The sequence below is a fragment of the Ochlerotatus camptorhynchus genome, unplaced genomic scaffold (assembly GCF_037179485.1).
Source record: "Ochlerotatus camptorhynchus isolate MF236.1 unplaced genomic scaffold, CSIRO-AGI_Acam_v1.1 ptg000130l, whole genome shotgun sequence".
Taxonomy (NCBI): Eukaryota; Metazoa; Arthropoda; class Insecta; order Diptera; family Culicidae; genus Ochlerotatus; species Ochlerotatus camptorhynchus.
Window position 1 is genome coordinate 2,458,941 of NW_027040620.1, and position 20,169 is coordinate 2,479,109.

Consider the following 20,169-nt stretch of genomic DNA (forward strand, 5'->3'; position numbering starts at 1 on the left):
CATGAGCAACACGATATCATCAGGTTAGGGCTTCCGTGAGCATGCTTAGAACACGGACGGGAGAAATTCTGTGATTGATGCTCACCTCTCCGAGTTTACCAGCAACTTACAACATTTTGAAAGCAAATTAATTAATTTTCGGCACCCCATCACCTGCTCCTCACTCTTGATACCACCCGAAATGGTGGGAGTTCAAGAGCCTCAAACAAAATGAAAAGTGATCCCCAATTTGCTCTTCTTTCGCTCGATCATCTTCTCCCTCTCCACAATGCTGTCGGTCTGCGCACTTCTCAGAAAATCGTCATTATGTAAATTTGGATTATGTTGTAATTACTTTTCTTCTCGCATCTCTTCACCGTAATCTCCGAATCCTCTTTCAGCAGCTTTTCGCCTAATTTCCTTGAAATTGAATTCTGGCGCTCTACGTCGTCGAGACGTGCGTGCGTGGATGGGGCAGTCTAGAATCATTCCTTACCTTCAAGTATCCCACAGCCATTGGCGGCGGCAGTGGCAAACGACCTTGGGAGCGGTTCCTCATGCTCCAGATTTGTACGTGGTGAAATCGAGAGTATGTTGAACCTGGTCAGGGTTTGTTTTTTCTAGCTCACTGACCAAACTTGTTTCCTGAGGAGCTGCTGGTGAACGAGTGTTGGAACGATCGGTTATTGCACCATTTGCAGTCAATTGAAGTTGACATTAATGATTTCTTCTAGCTTAGCTAGGGATGCGTGAGAGAGGATTAGCGGACTGAATTGAAGTTGAAGTAATTAGATTGTCACATTTCTACACCTCGGTATGATTTACATGGATGGCTTGCTCGCACGCAAGCTCGAGTGGTGTTTATTGCTGTCCACTTGGATGTCCGGTTTTTAGTCACATCTATGGTAACACAAATGCTCACAAGCTTCACTAGTATCCCAACCAACTAATCATACACAATATTTAATTAGAGATAATTTGTTGATATCGACCCCTTAGCGCTTAGAGCTATAAGTTTAGGTACATTATGCCTCCAGCTGTACAGATTTTACATTGCTTAAAGGTTCGAATCCACTCTTCTCATACAAAACTGAAGCATTGTTAGACTTGGTCTGTTGCGCACATACATACTCGAATGGTTGAAATACGATTTAAAAGCATTTTCAGGTAGCCGGTTTATCAGTCGAATCTCATAAATCCATAAACCAAAATTTTAACCTTTCCATCCTAACTCGACCAGCGCACTTCCTGTTCCATAGGCACCCCACTACTGCGCTCCATCCTGGGTGTATCGTTCCAGTGCACAGCATGATCCATTCCCTGCCCTCCCTGTAGAGGAAGCAATAAAGCTCCCCGGATTCGAACGCACTTTTTCCCCCCTGAACCACGATCGCATAACAAACCTCAGCGGCTGTGGTGCATTCATATGTGAACCTCCCGAGCTCAATGGGCCCGTTTATGTGCGCCCGGCTCACGACTTTAAAAAAGCGAAAAACTTTCTCCAAATAATAATAATTGTAATTATTGCTAATAATCTCGCTGAAAATCCTCCTCGTTGGGTTGCACAGCCCAAAAAAAAAATGCACTTCGCGATGAAAAAAGCGCAATGAAAATAAAAGAATGAATTTTAATAAAGGTAAACACAAACCGCCGGATCGTCGTGCCGTGGTGTACGTTCATCACATCAGTAGGTACTGCCGGCATGTGTGTGCTTGCCAAGGTCTTCTGGAGTACGTGAGTACAAGTTCATGTGAATGTTGTTAATGATGCTGCGCCCCGTGCGATTGTGATGAGTAAGGGGCGCTTGTGGCAATTGGTGTGTGGCTGGTGATGATTGATATTAATGCCCGGTTTACACTAGAGAGGGTCTAGTATAAGAGAGGAGCGGATTGGCTGGTTTTGAGCCAAATGAACTGCCACAGCCAGAGCCACTCGAGCAGCACCTATCTTGTTTGCATTGACAGTGTTGCTAGGCATAGGTTGCCAAGGCAGTTTGTTTTTAAGCCACTCCTTTGTTATACTAGACCCTCTCTAGTTTACACTAGTGCTGGTTCATAATCTGAAGCGCTATCTTCATGACATTATATGTTGCAAGATGTTTTTTTTAAATACAGTAAACTCTCCATAACTCGATATTGAAAGGACCATCGAGTTATAGAATTATCGGCGCATAGAATTATTTTGTTTGTTCGTTTGTGTTTAAGAATGATCCCGTATTATTTCATCTACTGTAATATATATTCCTATTTATCCATATGACTTAAAAAATGGTTCAAGAATCCATCTACGGAAGTAGTTAATTTCTAATAAATAGTGTCCCACATGGAATTGCATCACGGAAAAAAACGCCGTAGAAAATTACCCATTAGGTATTTTCTCTTGAAAATTTGGGTAGAAGTAGTGTAGAGTGTATTGTTTACACTGTATTTTTATCGCTGTCAGTTTTTCGAAAGTTGGTAAAAATGATTTTGTGCAAGCACCTGGAAAATCCTCAACTCTCTCATCGGGACATCGGAAAACAACTCGGAATCGTGCAGTCAACGGTGAGTCGTGTAATTAAACGTTACTACGAAACTCTGGGTATCGAGCGGAAGGAGAAATGTGGTTAGAATGGATGTTCTATTAGTGATCAGGAACACAAGAGTGTCGTGAAAGCGTTTAAGCGGAATCCCAATGCTCCGGTCAGGGATGTGGCCAAAAAGTTGAATCTGTCCAAGTCTTTCGTTCAGAGAGCCAACGACCGGGAGGGACTGCATACGCACAAAGTGCAGAAGGCTCCAAATCGTACACCCAGATGCTGACGAAGCCTCATTGTCTCATCATGGATGATGAGACTTACGTCAAGGCGGAGTTCTGGCAGCTTCCGGGGCTACTGTTCTTCACCGTCCAGCACAAATTTGCTGTTCCGGAGGAAGTAAGGAAGTAGAAACTGTCAAAGTTTACCAAGAAATACATGATTTGGCAAGCGATCTGCTCATGTCGCAAACGGCGCCGTTCGTGACTACCGGGACTGTAAACGGGGAGATCTACCTAAAGGAGTGTCTACAGAAGCGTCTGCTTTCTCTGTTGAAGCAACACGAGGGCCTTACGATCTTTTGGCCGGAACTAGCTTCGTGCCACTATTCAAATGTTGTCCTGGAGTGGTACGAAGCCAACGGGGTCACTTTCGTACCCAAGGACATGACCCCCCCAACGCACCGGAACTAAGGCCCATCAAAAAATACTTAGCTAATATGAAGCAGGCACTACGGAAGAATACCAAGGAGGTCAAATCTGAGGAAGACATGAAGAAGAAGTGGATTTCCGTATAGAAGAAGCTGCAGCCAGATGTTGTACAGAATCTAATGAGTGGAGTTAAGCGTAAGGTGCGATGGTACGGTTATGGTATTGAAGTTGAATGAAATAAATATGCCAAAAGCTTACTAATGGGTTATATTTTATTGTCTGAAAGTTTAATTTGACGCATGAATGGTTCTGGTTCAAGATAGGATGTCGTCCAAAGAAATGATGGATGTGTATGCAGTTCAATATTATCAAACATTATTTAATGTGCATGGGATTCGATCTACCGCACAGCGAGTGATGCTTCAAGACTGTTTTTGATCACTTCAAATACTTTTGAAGTCATATGAAGACACTTGGAGATTAAGAAGATTTTTAGCTTTATATGACAGGTTCTAAAAAATGGTTATTATTGCAAATTTAAAAATAGAGGGGCCAAATATTGAATGAAGTTGCCATATTTCAAAGAAATTTCTGCTACGAAAAATCATTTCATAGTCTCAGTCTGAAATTTTAAATAGTACAGGTTTCAAAATTGTATTAATTCTGAAATCTCAAAAGTTGCCAGTGCCCTAGAGTTTCTTAATTTTATATGAGTTCAGTATCTTAAAAATTTTAAAAGTAAACCAGGCATGGAAAATCATTTACATTCATTTCATGCAATCATTCACATTCATTTGCCTCTTACTTTTTTCATCAATAGCAATCCGCAAAATGATGTAAAGAACTTTAGTAGGATTTTTTATTAGTTACAACTTTTGCCCTTAACTCAAATTTGTATCTCTTATTCATCACGCATTAGAGCGGGCAGAACTTGTTACAATTTTTCAGTGAATGTAAAGTACATTCACTGAAAAACAGTAGTGGATTCTGTTCGCTCTAGTTCGTCATACATAAGAGATACGGATTTGAGTTGTTAACAAAACCTACAAAAGTTCGATACATCATTTTGCGGAATTCTGTTGAAAATAAAAAATCCCACCCATGATGAAAATAGGCCATTTTTTTACAATTTGGATACCTGCCGGTAATCAGCCTGTATAAGTATAGACTATAACAAAAACAAAATGTGGGTACTCTTATAAGAATCTACATTTAAAAACCTTAACATCGACGTTCTATATTATACTTATATAGCTTATTTGGTTGTGGAGTAATCTCGTCTGAAAGTTATTTTTTTTTAATCTCGAAAATCCAGGGTTGTAGCCCAGAGGCACTTTATAAAAAAAAAAAAAAACGTATGATCAGAATGTCAAAATAAGCGTTTTGACCAAGTTTGGCTCAAATCGGTGACATAGATCACAACTTTTTTGAATTCTGTACAAACTTGGGCTGGAAGACCCCATATGCATGTAAAATTCAATATGAAAAATGAGGTTTTTTTCAATCAAGGCCAGAAAATACATCAAAAGGGCCAAATGCAAATCAACAAAAAATTAGCTGCGTACTTTGAAATTCTATTCAATACTACTTATCTAGGAATTCTATTCTGTAAGTAACCTTTTCTTGGAATACTTTTTTATGAATTGATTTATTTGTACAGGCTCAATTGAATAAACTTTACAGAGCCAAGTTATCATTTTCGTTATACATTTAATCTTAATATTAAAGCTAGAGTTATAGGGATTGAACCTTCTTGGAATACTTGAAACACTAGATTAACAAATTTCTTAAACATACAAAAATGTTCAATATTCTAAAAATTGATTTTGAATGGAATGGGAAGAATGCGGTTTACTCCTATATCTGTATATGCCAATAAATTAAATGACATGGGAATGAATTTCGTGGAAAATTTATCAAGAAGAAACTCTCTGAATAAGCCCCCTTGGCTTGCCGCCCTAAGCGGGAGCCATTTCCGCGTCGTGTCCCTGGTAAATTGTATTGCTAAAGTGTCGCAGATTAAATCGAGACTATATATATTTTATGTAAATAAAAACAGTAATAGTAACATACCTTTCAAAAAAAGTTGATCGCTAATCCTTTAAAGTGAGACAACATTGATTGCCACTTGTTCGGTATCTCCAATGGTGCCAGCAGTTAGCGCACACTCTCCTTCACACAAACTCCATTCAAAATTCCAAATGAATCTTCTTCGCAGTTGTGTTTAGCACAATTTACGTTTTTTTTGCTCACAAAGTAAATTTCCACAATAGCGATAATCACACAATCGTTTCAAATTATCACACCTTTGACTCTTCGGTCATTTGCAAACACAACACACAAAGCGTCGGTTGGTTGGTTGGTCGCTCTGGGTAAACTTGTTTAACTCGGTTCCGGTAGGCGCTAAAACCGCACTTCCTTTCACTTCCCGACAATATATCGTACGGTTTGCGCTCTCACTATCCCGATGCTGTGCGGTTATTTTTGTTTAACACTTATCACTTTCGGTTTTGCGGTTTGCACTATGAAAACCCCGGTATCGTCTCGTCGATCTCTTGGAACGTTTCTCTCCGTGTGTCACTTCGCTTTCAAAGAGCTACGTAGGTACATCTATATTGTTTACGATTATTCACTGAAATGCACAAACACATGCATACGTCAAAATGTACTTGTTGCAGTTGGAGCTTTTCCCGCATTCGCCAAGAAAATTTGCATTCAAAAGAATCGCTGGTGAAAGGGAAAGCGAACCGTATAGTCTTTGCACTACTTCTAATTAGCTTGGCGCAGTGTTTGGGGTGCAGCAGTTGTGCGGAAAACACTAATACACAACCCAGCTGTTCGGGCTGTTGGGTGGAAAGTTACGATCAATGGGGTGGTTGTATTAACGGGAGATCAGCACGTGGTGCTGTGATACAATACAATTACAGGGGATCGTGGTTGGGGATCTGCAAATCAAAAAATGGCAATCCAAAACAAAATCTGCTTCACTGCAATTGATGCGCCGATCGTTTTTGCTTTTCACGGGCACGCGTGCGTGTGTGTTTGAAAAAAAAGAGCAAAAACACCGCACTCGACGATGGTTGAGATGGTAATACGTTTGGCGAAAAGCGCTCGCGAGCGTTTTATATGACGTGAAAGTTTTGACCTCTTTCGGTAGGCAACGTGCTATCAGCAGTGCCGGTGCCAGTACCGGTCCACAGTGGGTCGAAGACTGGTTAAAATTGATTATTGGTTGAATTCTCACTGTTGACACTGGAACTCCAGTTAAGGTTTCGACGGCATATGTGTAACAGCAACACATTGTTTGATCAATGATGGTTAGATCTTATAAATGACCGAGATTTGGCCAATCATGTAAGATTTTTGGTTCAAAGTATTTGTACTATATAACGATTGATACTAATATTAGTTCAATGAAAAACTCTACAATTACTTCCAAACTCTCCAAACATTTGCAATTTTAAAATAACGGGAATTTGCATCAACATGGTGTTAGACGAGGGGCAGGAAGAGTTTGTAATTATGCCGGTAATCGATTACTACACACTAAGATTTTGTTTTCGTGTAAATTTTACCGAAATCAGGACAGTTGAACGTTCGGTAAAATTTTATCCTTCATTTTAAAGGCTGTTGAATTTGAAAATAATTTCAAAACATGTTCAACTTTGTTTAAATTATCAAATCTTGCCATTTTAGTGGAGATTTGGTTTCAAAGTAGCTGAAAAGCAATGAAATTTAATTGCATAAATTTTACCGAACAGTTCAGCTGTTCATATTTCGATAAAAAATTACCGAAGTCGGCGATAATTTCTAAGTGTGTAAGATATATTTTCAATATCTTGAATATACGGTGGTTAATCTTAATTTTATATTGTTTATCCACTATCGAGAAATTTTCAAGCTCTAATTTACTAACTACTTATTTGAATGGGCAACCAAGTCCGCAAGCGAAGATATTTATTCCTAGTCTGTGGTCCTGATAATTATTCAAACATTAAATGTACAAAAAAATGTATGGAGTATAGATATTTTTTGCAAGAACATAATAGTCCGGAAAATTTACTCCGAATAAAGATACCTAATTATTTTCCGATATGTTGCAAACTTTGGTAGGCCTCACTGCTTTCTCTCTAAGGGACGAGTCAAATATGACATCCATACAATTTTCGAATGTTAAACCAACCACCGCCCCCCTGCCCCCTATAAATGGATGTTATATTTTAATCACTCCTTAAGTGGATCCTCGTAGCGCGGTGCTCTTCATGGTACGTTTCAGAATAAGATCTACAACTGAACCCTGGTCCAAATATATTGTATTACCAATAAAGTCCACTCTACATTTTTCCATACATTACGTAGAGGACAATAATTTAACACCATCTAGCGGCAGGAAAGATCAGCAGCGCGCATTCAATCATTCCACAGGGGTGTGTGAACATCAATTTTAAGACAGGAAAAATGTAATTTTATGATTTTTATTACATCCAAGGAAACATTTCTGTAGAGATCATGAGATCTATTAAACCCATTGGAACATGATAACAATTTTTAAGAAAAAGTTTGGTTTCATTCCTTTTTTAAGCTTTGAATCATCCCTCACAAGCCTGTTGCGGCGCCGGTGGTGTAGTGGTAAGCGTGATTGCCTCTCACCCCAGCAGGCCTGGGTTCAATCCCAGTCGGCGCCGCCGGGATGTTCTGAGGCATAACATCTCTGATCACGCCTTCCTTCGGAAGGGAAGTAAAGCCGTTGGTCCCCGGTTCATGAGTTGATGGGTCGATAGGTAGGGTCCAGGTGTGGGAGCTGCCTTCCTGGCGTCGGTAGCATTGGTGCTCAGCACGGAAAACAAGATCGACGGAAAACAAACCAAAGGAAAAAAAAAATCCCTCACAAGGTTTTTAAAATACCTCTCTTGACGCAAAAGCGAACGTGAAGTTTGAAAGACTTATCGCTTAGAAAACGACAGAGTGGACCATATTATTTATAAAATATATTTTCAAAGTGTTTTTATGTTACTTCATACGTGCCTGCGGTATATAATTCGTGCCTGGTGGCCTCACAAGTGGATCTTGAATGCCAAGCTCCATCGTCGATGTCATCAGAAGCCGATAACAACAGAAATTCGAGATGAAAGTGGAGGTGGGTCGGCCACACACTTCGACGGGGCGGAAACGAAATCTGCAAGCAAGCGCTGGATTGGAAGCCGGCAGGACATCGCAGCAGAGGCAGACCCAGGGGCTCATGGCGGCGGAGCCTCAATAAGGAAATTAAGCAAGTCGATAGAAATCTGACCTGGGTCCAGGTCAAGGCAAAAGCGAGCAGCCGCTCAGGATGGAAGTCTTTCACGTTGGCCCTTAGCACCGCTGGTGGTGCACAGGACCCTTATGTAAGTAAGTAATACGTGAAGTTTACGATTTTCAGAGTTGGTTGGAAATGCTATGTAACATGAAGCTTAAGTGTGATAATTTATTAGCTAGGGAAAGTTCTGAAGATGGTAGGTTGATAGTTCCGTTGCCGTACTCTAGAGGAACTATCAACCTACCCTCTTCAGACCTTTTCCTAGCCAATTAATTATCACACTAAAGCATCATGTTAGATAGCATTTCCAACCAACTCTGAAAATAATATATTTGCCTAGTCCTGACCACATCAAACTAGGGAAGAAGGGTTTATCAGTAATCAAAGGAACACATGTTAATACTTTGTCTTGAGACATTTTACGATCAAAATAGTATATTAAAAAACAATTAAATATTCTTGGGTGGTTCCAGGACTTTTATGAAGAATCTTGATTGAAATACACCAGTAAAAACGATCTTTACTTATATACTTAATTTTAACACAATTGTACAAACTTGATCGAAGTAGGTCGCGCTGCGAAAATGAGGTGTTTTCGTTTTGCTGCGTCGTTTTCTCTCTTGCAAAAATTGAAATAGGGTAGGTGAGCCACTTTTGGCCCTAGCTCCTCTCCTGTATTTGGCCCTAGTGGAGAATCATAGTAAATTTAAATATATCACAAATATATTAGGTTCCTTGTGATTCAAAATTAGTCTAAATTAAGAAAACGAGATCTGGTATTTTACCAATTAGAGTTAGTACATGCTTCACGTACTGAGTCTAATTGGTTAAATACCAGATCTGGTTTTGTTAATTTAGAGGTTCAGTATTGATTTCAAATCGATGTTTCTCCTATTGAGGCTGTGTTCCATTTGGTGGATTTCCACTTAAATTTGACAGATGGAAAATTTTCAAATAATCATGCTCTTGAACCAGACTTATTTCTGACAGACCAGGAATGATTTGTGACAAACATCTTCTCGAAACTCAGACGATCAACAACAGAGCGATATTTTCGAACATTATAATTTATTTTCGAAATGTCAAATTAAAGAGAAAATTTACCAAATGAAACACAGCCTGAGGAATATTCTTATGCCACGGATACACTGCCCATGTCAACATAGTTGTCCCATTTGTTAAAACAACAAACTGAGGAAATCGCTGTTGAAGATTTTTTTTCTCCATGGGCTCTTATGCACAGTAAAAATAATAATTTTAATAACACATCAAAGTGGATGCACTTCAATCGTGTTCAATATGGTGTACAATTACTTGCCAAAAAGAAAAAAAATATTTTTAGTACAGTGCATGAACTGACGTTCCACTGCTTTTACTGCATTTGTTTATTTGTGTGGCCATAAAAATTACATGAGATTTTCGACATGATTGAAGTGCATCCTCTTGAATGTAATTTTAAAATTTATATTTTACTGTGTGGATGGAACAATATAGTTTTGTTATTTTTCGTGACATATTCCGAACAAATTAGGAAAGTTGTCGTGTACATTTTAAAGTGATGATATTTGACAATCGATTCCAATGTATAACTAATTTTTGCCAACAATGCTGTCGGGACTGTTATGCCGCACAGGGCAGTACACTTGTTTGACAAACTATGAACATTATCATTCCCAAGTAACAATTTTGGTTTTATGAGTGTTCTGTAAACCATGATTTGAACTTGTAAAATGCTATGAAACCTCGATAAAACCTGCTATGTTACTTGGGATTATTTGTATAATCAATTATCAGCACATCCTTAAACTTTACAAGTGTGACCATGACCTATTATTATAAAAATTCAGATGGATACAGTTCAAACTTTGATGATTTTGCGCCACCTCCAAATAATCTCCTGTATTGAGCCCAAATTTTGTACAGGCTCTTTTTTCGAGGCAACAAGCGTTTTGTACATGATCGATTTATTTTGTTTTCATTGGCACTCCACCAACAAATCGACATGACACTTAATTCTGACTTATGCCCGAAAATCGTAAACGGCCGTTTTAAATGTGCTGTGATCCGAACTGTCAAAAACATAGGATTTTTTGATCTTGATAATAATAATTTGTCCAGAATAGATCAGACACGAACCAATTTATAACTTTTGCATGCGGGTTCATGGCTTGTCTAAATATTTCCCGCGAACACGGAGCCAGATGTTAGTAGCACAGAAAAACAGACATAACATTCACAAGTTGTTCATCAAACAAGCATTTAACGGTCAATTTAAAAGTATCTCAGTTGGTAGTACTACCACCTGTGGCGCGCATAGTTAATTCCCTTGCGTTTACACACTATTGCCACTGTTCAGCGTACTACCCACCAAAGTGTACTCAACAGGTGGTGGTAAGCGGTGCCGGTGGTGTAGTGGTAAGCGTGATTACCTCTCACCCCAGCAGGCCTGGGTTCAATCCCAGTCGGCGCCGCCGGGATGTTCTGAGACATAACATCTCTGATCAGGGGAAGTAAAGCCGTTGGTCCCCGGTTCATGAGTTGATGGGTCGATAGGTAGGGTCCAGGTGTGGGAGCTGCCTCCCTGGCGTCGGTAGCATTGGTGCTCAGCACGGAAAACAAGATCGACGGAAAACAAATCAAAGGAAAAAAAAAACCGGTGGTGGTAATGTTTTAGCGACGATGTTTTACAATGAGAATTATTCAATGTCAGATGGTCAATGGTCAGAAATTTTATTGTTTTTGCTATGGGCATTCATGTCGGTTTGTCGGTGGGCACTCTACTGTTCATTACCAGAGTCGATGTTATAATAAGAGTTCCGCCAAGATAAAATGTTGCAAACAAGCAGCACTGTTTGTGATTTATTTTTCGTCAGAGTAAACGGCAACCAGATTTTTTGCGTTAGCATCGGAAGACTTTCACTCAGAAGTGAAAAATTTCATGTTGATAACGGAGCTTCTGGGAGACAAAAACATTTATAGAAGCTGAAAAATGTTCAAACAAGTGCTTGGCATAACTTATAAATACCGCAATGTACTAAATAAAGCAAAGAAATGTATTTCATCTAAAATTACTAAAATATTGTCAGTAATGAACTAATACCATGGCTGTGGGAACAATAATGTTTATTTACTTGGCTTGTTTGGTGCCCGCCTGACATTTCGATTGGTACTACTGGCTTCACTCTTGGCGGGACTCTTATTATAACATTGACTCTGTTCATTACATTGCTCTAACGCGTTTGACGTAATGAGCAAATTTATTCAGCGTAATCTCAAGGTCAACTTTGTCCAAGAAGAAAACAGAACTTCTTAGAAATAAATGCACTGATCTGATTTTTTTATTCGCAAAGTAGGCTTTGTATAGCAGAGCACCTTCAAAGCTGAGAGGCCTACCCAAGTAGCCATAGGCACGGTATTTCGCCTTTTTGGCTACAAACTTAGAAAAAATTGATGTAAATTTAAGTGCTCTGAGACTGACATCTACGAGCGTGTGTTCAGGCTAAAAATCTCTAAAATAAAGATTAAAAAAAAAAAAAAAAAAATCTACGAGCGTCAATTTTGACATAAAGTTGAGTCGTAATAGAGCCGAAATACAGCTCAATCAAAGTCTAGGAGCACTTAATTTTACATGGCATGTTTGTTTACGTCTCATCCTTTATGTCAAAGATGGATTCCGTCACGTGTTAAATTTGGTATTTCTTAGTGTGTGTATATAGGAGCCTCATCAGAACTTTGCAAACACTGGTATAGCCACTGTTCAGCTGTATATAGCCAAAAAGGCGAAAAAACATGCCTATGTTTACTTGGGTATTCCGCGTAACGAGTCTCTCTACGAGACCCTCCGTGCAAATCAAATGTAGAGTCTCCTCACATGAGATAACCTCACCTCACTAGCGGCGCAGAATAGGCTTCTGAGTCATCAAATAGTTTACGACGTCATCCCAAGGAGCTATAAATTTTGTCCAGTTAGATTGCTGATCTGGCCCACTGTGCAATGTTGCACCAACTAACTCGATTCACTGCTTGTCTCCAGTATATTGAGCTTACTTGCCACAGTAAACTGCTTCATTTTGAAAAAAAAAAGGATTTGCAATCATTAAGGCCACCCTCCAGTTTGATTTATATCCCCAAAATATGAGCCTATGCAACAAAATTGTAAAGATCCATGAGGTCTAGAGGTCGTGCAAATGGTTGAGCATCCTTGGGTCACCGGTAAATCCTAGAGCTCAATGGTTTTTTTTTCCAAAACCACTCATAAAAGTTTAATCAGAATCTATTCAGAGTTGTGATCGGAATATGGACCCTGGGGACCACGGAATGGTCAACCGTAAGATCCGGAACATCCGTTAAAGTAGTCAATTCATGAAACTGATCTTAGCGGCGCCGGTGGTGTAGGAGTAAGCGTGATTGCCTCTCACTTCAAAAGGCCTGGGTTCAATCCCAATTGGCGACGCCGGGATTTTCTGACGCATAAAAGCTGTAGACTAAGGGATGGTCCTCGCAACATCTATAAAAGTGGTAAATTTATGAAATTGATTCTAAAGCTCCGTGTATTTTTCGAAACCACTAATAGACGTCTTATTATAATGAATTCGAAGTTGTGACCGGAATATAGACTGGAGACCACAGGATCCGCAAGATCCGGAACATCCATGAAAGTGGTAAATTCATGAAACTGATCCTAAAAATCCGCGGTTTTTTAATGGAAACCTCTCATAGACGTCTTATCAGTATTAATTTGAAGTTATGGCCGGAATCTGGTCACTGGGAACGACGGAGTGATCCATTAAACATCCGAAACATCCATAAAAGTGGTCAGTTCATGAATCTGATCCTAGAGCTCCGCGGTTTTTGGATATGTGCACTTAGAGAGATGAGTACTTCTCCAATCAAAATATGCATCAAAATTGGGTATCTCGTTTTGGAAATGTACTGCATCACAAATATTTCATTTTTTTCTCATTTTTACGTAACATTGACCTATTTTTAGGGTAAAAATTGTAACCATTTAGCAACATCAATTTATAAGCTAAAAACGAGGTACCCAATTTATTAATTGTGTACAGAGAAGTATCCATCTCTTCCAAATGTGCGCCTTTTTTGTTATGGTCACTCTCACACTCTTGCGTCATTCGTCCGGGCTGAGATTTGAATTAGTAACTTTGGCGTGAGAGGTATGAATGTTAACCACTACGCCAGTATAGAGGTAAGCGTGATTACCTCTCACCCCCAGTCCGCTGGCATTTTCTGAGGCATAAAATCTCGGATCACGGGATGTAAAGCCGTTGGTCCCCGGTCCACGAGTTGATGGGTCGATAGGTAGGGTCCAGGTGTGGGAGCTGCCTCCCTGGTGTCGGTAGCATTGGTACTCAGTACGGAAAACTTATTTTATGTATTCCATCTGTGGTCTATGGGCAAATATAAAAGTTTACGGATTTTCAGAGATTTTTTACAAAGTTTTTCTAATGTTCGAAAGTTTGGTGCTTTCAATAGATTGGTATTTTTCTTCTTCTAGGCTTTACGCTTCTTTTGCAAGCGTTTTTTCGACTCTCAACTTAGTGTTCACTTCTACAGTTATTAATTAACCTTTTAATAAGTCAGAGTCAGTTTCGTTGGTAATAAGGTAACTTGGGGTTTTTTTTATCATCTAATACCAACGAAAGCTGTGTGATAAATAGCGCTGCCTAAATGGTATATTTCCAACCCGAAAGATTTCCTCGACCGGAGCGGGAACCGAACCCGCCGCCTGCAGCTTGGCAATAGCGTGCCTTTACCGACTAGACTACCTGAGGCCTGATTAGTGGAAAGTGGAAATAATTTTAGCTATCTTCGGATCGTAATCCATGTTGATCTAACAACACTGCACGCTAACTTCAAACTACTTATGAATGAGTAAAACACCCATTTTGAATGTTTACCCATCGGATGAGTATGTGTATTTAATTTTATTATTATTATTATTAATTTTTAATAATGTGTAATACTTACTCATTTAATAAGGTAAGACAATTACCCATAAATGAGTTAGCAGTTTTTTTTTCCAAAATGGGTGAAATTTAACTCATAAATGGGTACTTTCATGATAGCGTGTGCATTGGTCTAATGTTTGTATTTTCAACGGTCTACATTCATCAAGAAAACATCGCTTCTTGATTGTGGTGCTGCCACAGCACTCTGCCACCGTGAATGCATTTAAATATGCACCGAAGCGAATGTAATCTCTTCTCTAAAATCTGCATGAAGACGCGTGGCTACACCGTCGACCGGCTACCGAAACTAGTCGGTTAGTTAGTTACTGTACGCTTTCCATTTCATTTCATACTGTTTTAGTGCCCGGGCTGCCGCCACCGCTCTTCGTCGGCATGCAGCTGATGGTTGGTCAGTCGGTATAGAAGTCACTGACCGCTACTTGCTGCAGCATTAGCCTAGTAGTACGTGCCACCGGTTCCAGAGTTTCGTGCAGACGGCTGTTCAATGTTAATTAAGCCTGATAGATGTCGCTCGTAGTGGTCATCTGTTACTTGCATACCATAGTAGGTGGAAGTATTTGGACAGTATTTGTCTGAATTTCTTCCAAAGAAAACGGAAGATTGACAAATCAATGTAGGTATGACAAAGGGATCAATTTCCATCTTCAAATATGTAACTGGAGCTTTCGGAATGTTTCATTCATGGGAGGTACCCATTCGAGAGCAAATCGGCAAATAAATTGGTAGGCTCCGTCACGGAACTCTGAAAGGTATCATTACCATAGTTCCTGGTGTATGCGTAGGTATATCTGCAATATCAACGGTGTTAATCGAAACAGCAAAACAAATATGCAAATAAGCCACACTTGTCGATAAACTGTGCGTAGCCGGGTCGATTTGCCGGTATTGCTCTCAGTTTTTTTTATTTGCGCGAAGTGTCACCGCAGACCCAGTCAACAGAATTGGGTCATCACTTTCATTTCAGCGAACCAAACCCCACCGCCCCTCAGGAACTGTTGCACTCTTCTGGGACGGTTTGTTGATAATGACATACCGCGCACCGACAACGGTGGGGTCGCAACAGGTACCTACCTAGTTGGCAGGTAACGATGAGGATGATAATGATGCCGCGCGCACGGTGATGGATACTTTGGAGCCGATATTACAGGCCGCTTGGTAAGTAATAAAATGTGTGCGTATTTTCTTTCTTTTCACACCTGGTACCTAGTTGGTTTTATTTCGCAACAACAACAACTGCTTACAGAGCCATGGGACAATTTTATGAAATATATAGGTAGGCTGTTTAAGTGAGAATGCATTCCGCAACTTAAGGCCGGTGGATGACAACTGCTGAAAAATTACTGTATTGTTTGACAAGCTGGTGCAGTGCAGTGGAATATCCAATATGCAGGACCTTGTGCTGGAATGCGGAGGAGTTGTTACAGCAGTTTGAAGTGACAGGTCCGTGATGCGTGGAACATCCGTCATGGTGTTATGAATTTTGCGAGTAAATATGGGGGTTTTTCCACTGATAGTTTGAAACAACGATTTCAACCTACACGGCGATTATGAAATACCCAAATTTGAGTTTAGTTTACTCATAATTGCCAAAAGTGCACACAGCAAAAAATTAATTTTAATATCACATCAAAGTGAATGCACTTCAATCGTGTCGAAAATATGGTGTAATATTACTTGCCAAAAAGGACAAAATTATCATTAATACAGTGCATGAACTCACATTACACTGCTTTTACTGCATTTGTTTATTGTTGTGGCCATAAGAATTAGATGAGATTTTCGACACGATTGTAGTGCATCCTCTTGGATGTAATATTAAAATTTATTTTTTGCTGTGTATCCTAAGGAAAGCAGAATCTTGTCACTACTGGCAATAAATATACACATTGAGAATTGTAACTTGGTTACTTTATTCAAAATATATGTTAGCCTTAAGTACCAAAATCTTGGCACTTGTTATTAACGTGCTATGAATATGTAGACTAACAGGCTTTACGCACTTTACGCCGAGCTGCATATGTTTCGATTTCGGAACACTTAATTTTTCATGACATATTTGTTTACGTTTCATGATCTAAGACGGATTACGTCTCGTGAAAAAATAGTTATTTCTTACACAATTCCACTTCTATGGTGCCGATATTTTGACTGTAGTGTATAAGCCGACGAATGTCATTACCAGTTAACTAATTTTGCCCCTAGCCCGATTTCTTATCTGTATATTTCTCTAATCTGATGCCAAGCTATACAAAATCACAACTTCCCCATCGCGATACAAAGTCACAACGCATCGCGCTCACGCTCCGCTTTCCAATTCGACAGTCACAAATTGTTCGTCACAGTTCATCAGATCTTGATTCGCTTGCGTGTGAGCACTGTCCGTGATGGTGGTCCCGAGTACCTACCCTCCCCTGACAGATCGCTCATTGACCAGTGATGTTTTCGATTATAGCGTGCAATTTCACGTAAGTGAAATATGTTACATCCATGGCATCCGAGCGACGACCTAGCCTAAGCGAGCGCGTTCGCGATGGTCGAGATTTATTATTGTTTTATCTCTTTTTGTGATCGACTCACTTTGGATCGCGGAGACCGAGGGGTCTCGACCAACGTTGACGACCGTTCATTGCCTTTGAAATTATCACGAATTTATTGCGATTATTATACAATTAATGAAAGTTATGTTGTTACTTTTAGATTACTTTTGTTACTTTCGATTACTGGGATCACTACGATTTCTTGAACCAAATGAAGAATTACAATCGTGTTACTCAATTATTCACTGATTTAACATCTCACAAATGAGGGATTTTATGGAAAAATTACATCACACGCTAAATATAATCAGAGCAATTCCCTACGCATTGGCAAATAGGTTTATTTTGTATTTTTTGATTAGGTTGAAATTTTGCAGAAACCTTCCTTATGACCGACAATGCCATTAAGTATCATCATATCACCATTTTGGATCCAGCCTTATTTTTGAAAAGGGCATATAGAAAAATATCAAGGTTATCTTCAGAAAAATTTTACTCGAAAACTGTTTGCCTGATCGGTTTGGTGTCTCATGCAATATTGGAGATAATGGATGAGACTATTTGAAAAAAAAATATGCACTCTAAAAAATTATGCAACTTTTTTTTTTCAATTTAAAATAAAATCATAAAAACATTTTTTCTTAAAAAAAGATTTTTTGATTTTTTTTATTTATTGATATGTTTGAAGGGACAAAAAAATGCCATCTATTGCACTATAGGTCAAGATGGAGAAATGATGGACAAAAACCTCAAGTTTTTGTAAAAATATCCAAAACTTAGTCCAATTACTTTTTCAACTTTTTATAATGAAAGTACGTCAAATTTACAATAAAAAAGCACCTGGGTAAAATTATGCTAAGTTGCACCGTTTTCGAGATGTAGTGGTTTGAAAGTAGATATTTTTAAAATGTTGGTAGTTTTTGGCCATTTTTAAATGTATTTCGCGGTTCTCCAGTTCCGACAATATTTTTTTTCCGGAAGGATCCGAAAATTTGATATTAAAAATCCAAATTTATATTTTAAAAATATCTATATCTATATCTATAATATCATCGGTCAACTTGTGATTCTTTGTGTAATATTAGTAATCCCAAAACCGTAAAACGGGGTATCTTTGATAAGTTGGCAACATTGGTTCCATTTTGTAGCTAGGGTATTACCAAAGACTAACAGACATAGCACATTGAATATTTTCAATATAAAACATCGTCGCTAAAAACACTACCACCATCTGTTGAGTATACTGTGATGGGTAGTACGCTGAACATATGGCGGTTTTGTGTAAACGTCAAACGCAGAGTTGACTATGCGTGCCATAGGTGGCAGTACTACCAACTAAACAATAAATAAATTGGTCGTTAAATACGTGTTCGATGAACAATTTGCGAGTGTTATGTCTGTTCGTTTGTGGTATTACCTTTTATATCACATAGAGTTTTTGTTGTAATATGTATAACATATTTTCCAAATATATAAAACATAATTTTCTTGTTTTTCGCTGTTTGAAAAGGCACTCAAACAATCACTTATGAAATATATTTTCGATATAGCCATCACAAATTCAATGTTGTCTACTTATTGCTTATGATGTTTTCTGATTATAGTTATATAGTTTCATATTATATAGTTTCATATTATATTGTTTCATATTTCTTCATCGAAATAATCCCAAATAAAAACACTGATGTTGGACTAAAACAATAGTGTGAATGCAATAATTTCCGTTAAACATATTAGTAACGGTGTGACTCGCTAGGACCCGCAGTTCTTGTTTAAAAAAGTAAAATTTGAAAAACATTCATTGCTTTAAAAAAATTTAGAAAATGCTTGAAAAATTATCAATGTTTGTTAAATTATCAACGTTTTATGGTACTCAAAAGTAGAAAAGTAATCGAAAGTAACAAAATTAATCTAAAACTAACGGAATAATTCAATCAATGCTATACTTATATCATCATGGAGCTTTAGTGCGATAATTTATTAGAAAAGAAAGTACTGAAGAGCATAGATTGATTGTTCCGTTAGAGTACGACAGTGTGAAATTTGAACAGAAGTTTCAATTGAGCGAAGGGCCATTGATTAGTATTGTCGCATTGATGTCCCATCGCTCAATTTCAACTTGTGCTCAATTTTCACACTACTGTACTCAAACGGAACTATAAATCTATTAATTTATTTGTCTATTTATTTATTTATTTATTATTTACTTATTCATTTTTTTAAATTAATTAATGTATTTTTTTTATTTATTTATTTATTTATTTAAAAAAATATACTTACCTTACCAATCAGGCAAATGCCTTGTTGTCCTCTGCTGTCCGAAGAAGTCGTCTCCACTCTACTCGATCCATGGCCACAGTTCGCCAGCCTCGTAGTCTGCGATCCACCTTGCCCGCTGCGCGCCTCTTCTTCTTGTTCCTGTTGGGTCGCTTTCTAGAACCATTTTCACTGGGTCATCGTGCGGCATTCTTACGACGTGCCCAGCCCACCGTAGTCGCCCAATTTTTGCTATGTGGACGATGGATGGTTCTCCCAGCAGCTGGTGCAATTTGTGGTTCATTCGCCTCCTCCACGTTCCGTCATCCATCTGCACTCCACCGTAGATGGTACGCAACACCTTCCGTTCAAAAACAACAAGGGCGCGTTGGTCCTCCACGAGCATAGTCCAGGTCTCGTGGCCGTAGAGGGCCACTGGTAGACAGTCAACTTCGTGCGGCGGTGAATTTTATTCGACCGGAGCGTCCTCCGGAGTTCAAAGTAGGCACGATTCCCTGCCATAATGCGTCTTTGAATTTCTCTGCTGGTATCATTTTCGGCGGTCACCAGTGAGCCCAAATACACGAACTCATCGACCACCTCGATTTCGTCACCGTCAATCTGAACTCGGGGTGGGAGGCTAACATTGTCTTCCCTAGAACCTCTTCCTTTCATGTATTTTGTCTTTGATGCGTTGATGACAAGTCCAATCCGGCTAGCTTTAGCCTTCAGTCTGATGTACGTTTCCGCCATCATCTCAAAGTTCCGTGCCATAATGTCAATGTCATCGGCGAAGCCAAGGAGCTGGATGGACTTCCTGAATATCGTGTCACTAGTGTCTATCCCAGCTCTTCTGATCACACCTTCTAACGCGATGTTGAACAGCAGACACGAAAGTCCATCACCCTGCCGTAACCCCCTTCGAGATTCAAAGGGACTCGAGAGT